Here is a 7,390-nt window from a genome sequence, read left to right as displayed (position 1 = left end):
TTGTTTTAACCTGTGCTTTATTAAATTGTATTTATGTGGTTTTATCCTATGCTTTTTTAAATAGTATTTACGTTGTTTAATCCTATGCTTTATTAAATTGTATTTATGATGTTTTATCCTATGCTTTATTAAATTGTATTTATGTTGTTTTATCCTATGCTTTATTAAATTGTATTTATGTTGTTTTATCCTATGCTTTATAAATTGTATTTATGTTGTTTTATCCTATGCTCTATTAAATTGTATTTATGTTGTTTTATCCTATGCTTTATTAAATTGTATTTATGTTGTTTTATCCTATGCTTTATTAAATTGTATTTATGTTGTTTTATCCTATGCTTTATTAAATTGCATTTATGTTGTTTTAACCTATGCTTTATTAAATTGTATTTATGTTGCTTTAACCTACGCTTTATTAAATTGTATTTATGTTGTTTTGTCCTATGCTTTATTAAATTGTATTTATGCTGTTTTATCCTATGCTTTATTAAATTGTATTTATGTTGTTTTCACCTATGCTTTATTAAATTGTATTTATGTTGTTTTATCCTATGCTTTATTAAATTATATTTATGTTGTTTTAACCTATGCTTTATTAAATTGTATTCATGTTGTTTTATCTTATGCTTTATTAAATTGTATTTATGTTGTTTTATCCTATGCTTTATTAAATTGTATTTATGTTGTTTTATCCTATGCTTTATTAACTTTTATTTATGTTGTTTTAACCTATGCTTTATTAAATTGTATTTATGTTGTTTTGTCCTATGCTTTATTAAATTGTATTTATGTTGTTTTAACCTATGCTTTATTAAATTGTATTTATGTTGTTTTATCCTATGCTTTATTAAATTGTATTCATGTTGTTTTATCCTATGCTTTATTAAATTGTATTTATGTTGTTTTATCTTATGCTTTATTAAATTGAATTTATGTTGTTTTATGCTATGCTTTATTAAATGTTATTTATGTTGTTTTATCCTATGCTTTATTAAATTGTATTTATGTTGTTTTATCCTATGCTTTATTAAATTGTATTTATGTTATTTTGACCTATGCTTTATTAAATTGTATTTATGTTGTTTTATCCTATGCTTTATTAAATTGTATTTATGTTGTTTTATCCTATGCTTTATAAATTGTATTTATGTTGTTTTATCCTATGCTCTATTAAATTGTATTTATGTTGTTTTATCCTATGCTTTATTAAATTGTATTTATGTTGTTTTAACCTATGCTTTATTAAATTGTATTTATGTTGCTTTAACATATGCTTTATTAAATTGTATTTATGTTGTTTTGTCCTATGCTTTATTAAATTGTATTTATGTTGTTTTATCCTATGCTTTTTTAAATTGTATTTATGTTGTTTTAACCTATGCTTTATTAAATTGTATTCATGTTGTTTTATCTTATGCTTTATTAAATTGTATTCATGTTGTTTTATCCTTTGCTTTATTAAATTGTATTTATGTTGTTTTATCCTATGCTTTATTAAATTGAATTTATGTTGTTTTATCCTATGCTTTATTAAATTGTATTTAATTTGTTTTATCCTATGCTTTATTAAATTGTAATTATGTAGTTTTAGCCTATGCTTTATTAAATTGTATTTATGTTGTTTTATCCTATGCTTTATTAAATTGTATTTATGTTGTTTTATCCTATGCTTTATTAAATTGTATTTATGTTGTTTTATCCTATGCTTTATTAACTTTTATTTATGTTGTTTTAACCTATGCTTTATTAAATTGTATTTATGTTGTTTTAACCTATGCTTTATTAAATTGTATTTATGTTGTTTTATCCTATGCTTTATTAAATTGTATTCATGTTGTTTTATCCTATGCTTTATTAAATTGTATTCATGTTGTTTTATCCTATGCTTTATTAAATTGTATTTATGTTGTTTTATAATATGCTTTATTAAATTGAATTTATGTTGTTTTATCCTATGCTTTATTAAATTTTATTTATGTTGTTTTATCCTATGCTTTATTAAATTTTATTCATGTTGTTTTATCCTATGCTTTATTAAATTGTATTTATGTTATTTTGACCTATGCTTTACTAAATTGTATTTATGTTGTTGTATCCTATGCTTTATTAAATTGTATTTATGTTGTTTTAACCTATGCTTTATTAAATTGTATTTATGTGGTTTTATCCTATGCTTTATTAAATTATATTTATGTTGTTTTAACCTATGCTTTATTAAATTGTATTCATGTTGTTTTATCTTATGCTTTATTAAATTGTATTTATGTTGTTTTATCCTATGCTTTATAAATTGTATTTATGTTGTTTTATCCTATGCTTTATTAAATTGTATTCATGTTGTTTTATCCTATGCTTTATTAACTTTTATTTATGTTGTTTTAACCTATGCTTTATTAAATTGTATTCATGTTGTTTTATCTTATGCTTTATTAAATTGTATTTATGTTGTTTTATCCTATGCTTTATTAAATTGTATTTATGTTGTTTTATCCTATGCTTTATTAAATTGAATTTATGTTGTTTTATCCTATGCTTTATTAAATTGTATTTAATTTGTTTTATCCTATGCTTTATTAAATTGTATTTATGTAGTTTTAGCCTATGCTTTATTAAATTGTATTTATGTTGTTTTATCCTATGCTTTATTAAATTGTATTTATGTTGTTGTATCCTATGCTTTATTAAATTGTATTGATGTTGTTTTGTCCTATGCTTTATTAAATTGTATTTATGTTGTTTTATCCTATGCTTTATTAAATTGTATTTATGTTGTTTTAACCTATGCTTTATTAAATTGTATTTATGTTGTTTTATCCTATGCTTTATTAAATTATATTTATGTTGTTTTAACCTATGCTTTATTAAATTGTATTCATGTTGTTTTATCTTATGCTTTATTAAATTGTATTTATGTTGTTTTATCCTATGCTTTATTAAATTGTATTTATGTTGTTTTATCCTATGCTTTATTAAATTGAATTTATGTTGTTTTATGCTATGCTTTATTAAATTGTATTTTATTTGTTTTATCCTATGCTTTATTAAATTGTATTTATGTAGTTTTAGCCTATGCTTTATTAAATTGTATTTATGTTGTTTTATCCTATGCTTTATTAAATTGTATTTATGTTGTTTTATCCTATGCTTTATTAAATTGTATTTATGTTGTTTTATCCTATGCTTTATTAAATTGTATTTATGTTGTTTTGTCCTATGCTTTATTAAATTGTATTTATGTTGTTTTAACCTATGCTTTATTAAATTGTATTCATGTTGTTTTATCTTATGCTTTACTAAATTATATTCATGTTGTTATATCTTATGCTTTATTAAATTGTATTTATGTTGTTATAACATATGCTTTATTAAATTGTATTTATGTTGTTTTGTCCTATGCTTTATTAAATTGTATTTATGTTGTTTTATCCTATGCTTTACAAATTGTATTTATGTTGTTTTATCCTATGCTTTATTAAATTGTATTTATGTTGTTTTATCCTATGCATTATTAAATTGTATTTCTGTGGTTTTATCCTATGCTTTATTAAATTGTATTTATGTTGTTTTAACCTATGCTTTATTAACTTTTATTTATGTTGTTTTAACCTATGCTTTATTAAATTGTATTTATGTTGTTTTAACCTATGCTTTATTAAATTGTATTTATGTTGTTTTATCCTATGCTTTATTAAATTGTATTCATGTTGTTTTATCCTATGCTTTATTAAATTCTATTTATGTTGTTTTATCCTATGCTTTATTAAATTTTATTTATGTTGTTTTATCCTATGCTTTATTAAATTGTATTCATGTTGTTTTATCTTATGCTTTATTAAATTGTATTTATGTTGTTTTGTCCTATGCTTTATTAAATTGTATTTATGTTGTTTTATCCTATGCTTTATTAAATTGTATTTATGTTGTTTTAACCTATGCTTTATTAAATTGTATTTATGTTGTTTTATCCTATGCTTTATTAAATTATATTTATGTTGTTTTAACCTATGCTTTATTAAATTGTATTCATGTTGTTTTATCTTATGCTTTATTAAATTGTATTTATGTTGTTTTATCCTATGCTTTATTAAATTGTATTTATGTTGTTTTATCCTATGCTTTATTAAATTGTATTTATGTTGTTTTATCCTATGCTTTATTAAATTGTATTTATGTTGTTTTGTCCTATGCTTTATTAAATTGTATTTATGTTGTTTTAACCTATGCTTTATTAAATTGTATTTATGTTGTTTTATCCTATGCTTTATTAAAATGTATTTATGTAGTTTTATCCTATGCTTTCTTAAATTGTATTTATGTTGTTTTAACCTATGCTTTATTAAATTGTATTCATGTTGTTTTATCTTATGCTTTACTAAATTATATTCATGTTGTTATATCTTATGCTTTATTAAATTGTATTTATGTTGTTATAACATATGCTTTATTAAATTGTATTTATGTTGTTTTGTCCTATGCTTTATTAAACTGTATTTATGTTGTTTTATCCTATGCTTTACAAATTGTATTTATGTTGTTTTATCCTATGCTTTATTAAATTGTATTTATGTTGTTTTATCCTATGCATTATTAAATTGTATTTCTGTGGTTTTATCCTATGCTTTATTAAATTGTATTTATGTTGTTTTAACCTATGCTTTATTAACTTTTATTTATGTTGTTTTAACCTATGCTTTATTAAATTGTATTTATGTTGTTTTAACCTATGCTTTATTAAATTGTATTCATGTTGTTTTATCCTATGCTTTATTAAATTCTATTTATGTTGTTTTATCCTATGCTTTATTAAATTTTATTTATGTTGTTTTATCCTATGCTTTATTAAATTGTATTTATGTTATTTTGACCTATGCTTTACTAAATTGTATTTATGTTGTTGTATCCTATGCTTTATTAAATTGTATTTATGTTGTTTTATCCTGTGCTTTATTAAATTGTATTTATGTGGTTTTATCCTATGCTTTTTTAAATAGTATTTACGTTGTTTAATCCTATGCTTTATTAAATTGTATTTATGATGTTTTATCCTATGCTTTATTAAATTGTGTTTATGTTGTTTTATCCTATGCTTTATTAAATTGTATTTATGTTGTTTTATCCTATGCTTTATAAATTGTATTTATGTTGTTTTATCCTATGCTCTATTAAATTGTATTTATGTTGTTTTATCCTATGCTTTATTAAATTGTATTTACGTTGTTTAATCCTATGCTTTATTAAATTGTATTTATGATGTTTTATCCTATGCTTTATTAAATTGTATTTATGTTGTTTTATCCTATGCTTTATTAAATTGTATTTATGTTGTTTTATCCTATGCTTTATAAATTGTATTTATGTTGTTTTATCCTATGCTTTATTAAATTGTATTTATGTTGTTTTATCCTATGCTTTATTAAATTGTATTTATGTTGTTTTATCCTATGCTTTATTAAATTGTATTTATGTTGTTTTAACCTATGCTTTATTAAATTGTATTTATGTTGCTTTAACCTATGCTTTATTAAATTGTATTTATGTTGTTTTATCCTATGCTTTATTAAATTGTATTTATGTTGTTTTAACCTATGCTTTATTAAATTGTATTTATGTTGTTTTAACCTATGCTTTATTAAATTGTATTCATGTTGTTTTATCTTATGCTTTATAAATTGTATTTATGTTGTTTTATCCTATGCTTTATTAAATTGTATTTATGTTGTTTTGTCCTATGCTTTATTAAATTGTATTTATGTTGTTTTAACCTAAGCTTTATTAAATTGTATTTATGTTGTTTTATCCTATGCTTTATTAAAATGTATTTATGTTGTTATAACATATGCTTTATTAAATTGTATTTATGTTGTTTTGTCCTATGCTTTATTAAATTGTATTTATGTTGTTTATCCTATGTTTCATTAAATTGTATTTATGTTGTTTTGTCCTATGCTTTATTAAATTGTATTTATGTTGTTTTGTCCTATGCTTTATTAAATTGTATTTATGTTGTTTTATCCTATGCTTTATTACATTGTATTTCTGTGGTTTTATCCTATGCTTTATTAAATTGTATTTATGTTGTTTTAAACTATGCTTTATTAAATTGTATTTATGTTGTTTTGTCCTATGCTTTATTAAATTGTATTTATGTTGTTTTAACCTTTGCTTTATTAAATTTGATTTATGTTGTTTTATCCTATGCTCTATTAAATTGTATTTATGTTGTTTTATCCTATGCTTTATTAAATTGTATTTATGTTGTTTTATCCTATGCTTTATTAAATTGTATTTATGTTGTTTTATCCTATGCTTTATTAAATTGTATTTATGTTGTTTTATCCTATGCTTTATTAAATTGTATTTATGTTGTTTTATCCTATGCTTTATTAAATTGTATTTATGTTGTTTTATCCTATGCTTTATTAAATTGTATTTATGTTGTTTTAACCTATGCTTTATTAAATTGTATTTATGTTGTTTTATCCTATGCTTTATTAAATTATATTTATGTTGTTTTAACCTATGCTTTATTAAATTGTATTCATGTTGTTTTATCTTATGCTTTATTAAATTGTATTTATGTTGTTTTATCCTATGCTTTATTAAATTGTATTTATGTTGTTTTATCCTATGCTTTATTAAATTGAATTTATGTTGTTTTATGCTATGCTTTATTAAATTGTATTTAATTTGTTTTATCCTATGCTTTATTAAATTGTATTTATGTAGTTTTAGCCTATGCTTTATTAAATTGTATTCATGTTGTTTTATCCTATGCTTTATTAAATTGTATTCATGTTGTTTTATCCTATGCTTTATTAAATTGTATTTATGTTGTTTTATAATATGCTTTATTAAATTGAATTTATGTTGTTTTATCCTATGCTTTATTAAATTTTATTTATGTTGTTTTATCCTATGCTTTATTAAATTTTATTCATGTTGTTTTATCCTATGCTTTATTAAATTGTATTTATGTTATTTTGACCTATGCTTTACTAAATTGTATTTATGTTGTTGTATCCTATGCTTTATTAAATTGTATTTATGTTGTTTTAACCTATGCTTTATTAAATTGTATTTATGTGGTTTTATCCTATGCTTTATTAAATTATATTTATGTTGTTTTAACCTATGCTTTATTAAATTGTATTCATGTTGTTTTATCTTATGCTTTATTAAATTGTATTTATGTTGTTTTATCCTATGCTTTATAAATTGTATTTATGTTGTTTTATCCTATGCTTTATTAAATTGTATTCATGTTGTTTTATCCTATGCTTTATTAACTTTTATTTATGTTGTTTTAACCTATGCTTTATTAAATTGTATTCATGTTGTTTTATCTTATGCTTTATTAAATTGTATTTATGTTGTTTTATCCTATGCTTTA

The sequence above is a fragment of the Phyllobates terribilis genome, unplaced genomic scaffold (genome assembly GCF_046119375.1).
Source record: "Phyllobates terribilis strain yellow unplaced genomic scaffold, ASM4611937v1 Scaffold_20__1_contigs__length_20440879, whole genome shotgun sequence".
Taxonomy (NCBI): domain Eukaryota; kingdom Metazoa; phylum Chordata; class Amphibia; order Anura; family Dendrobatidae; genus Phyllobates; species Phyllobates terribilis.
The sequence above is the reverse complement of the archived record's forward strand: the minus strand, read 5'-3'. Positions refer to the sequence as shown.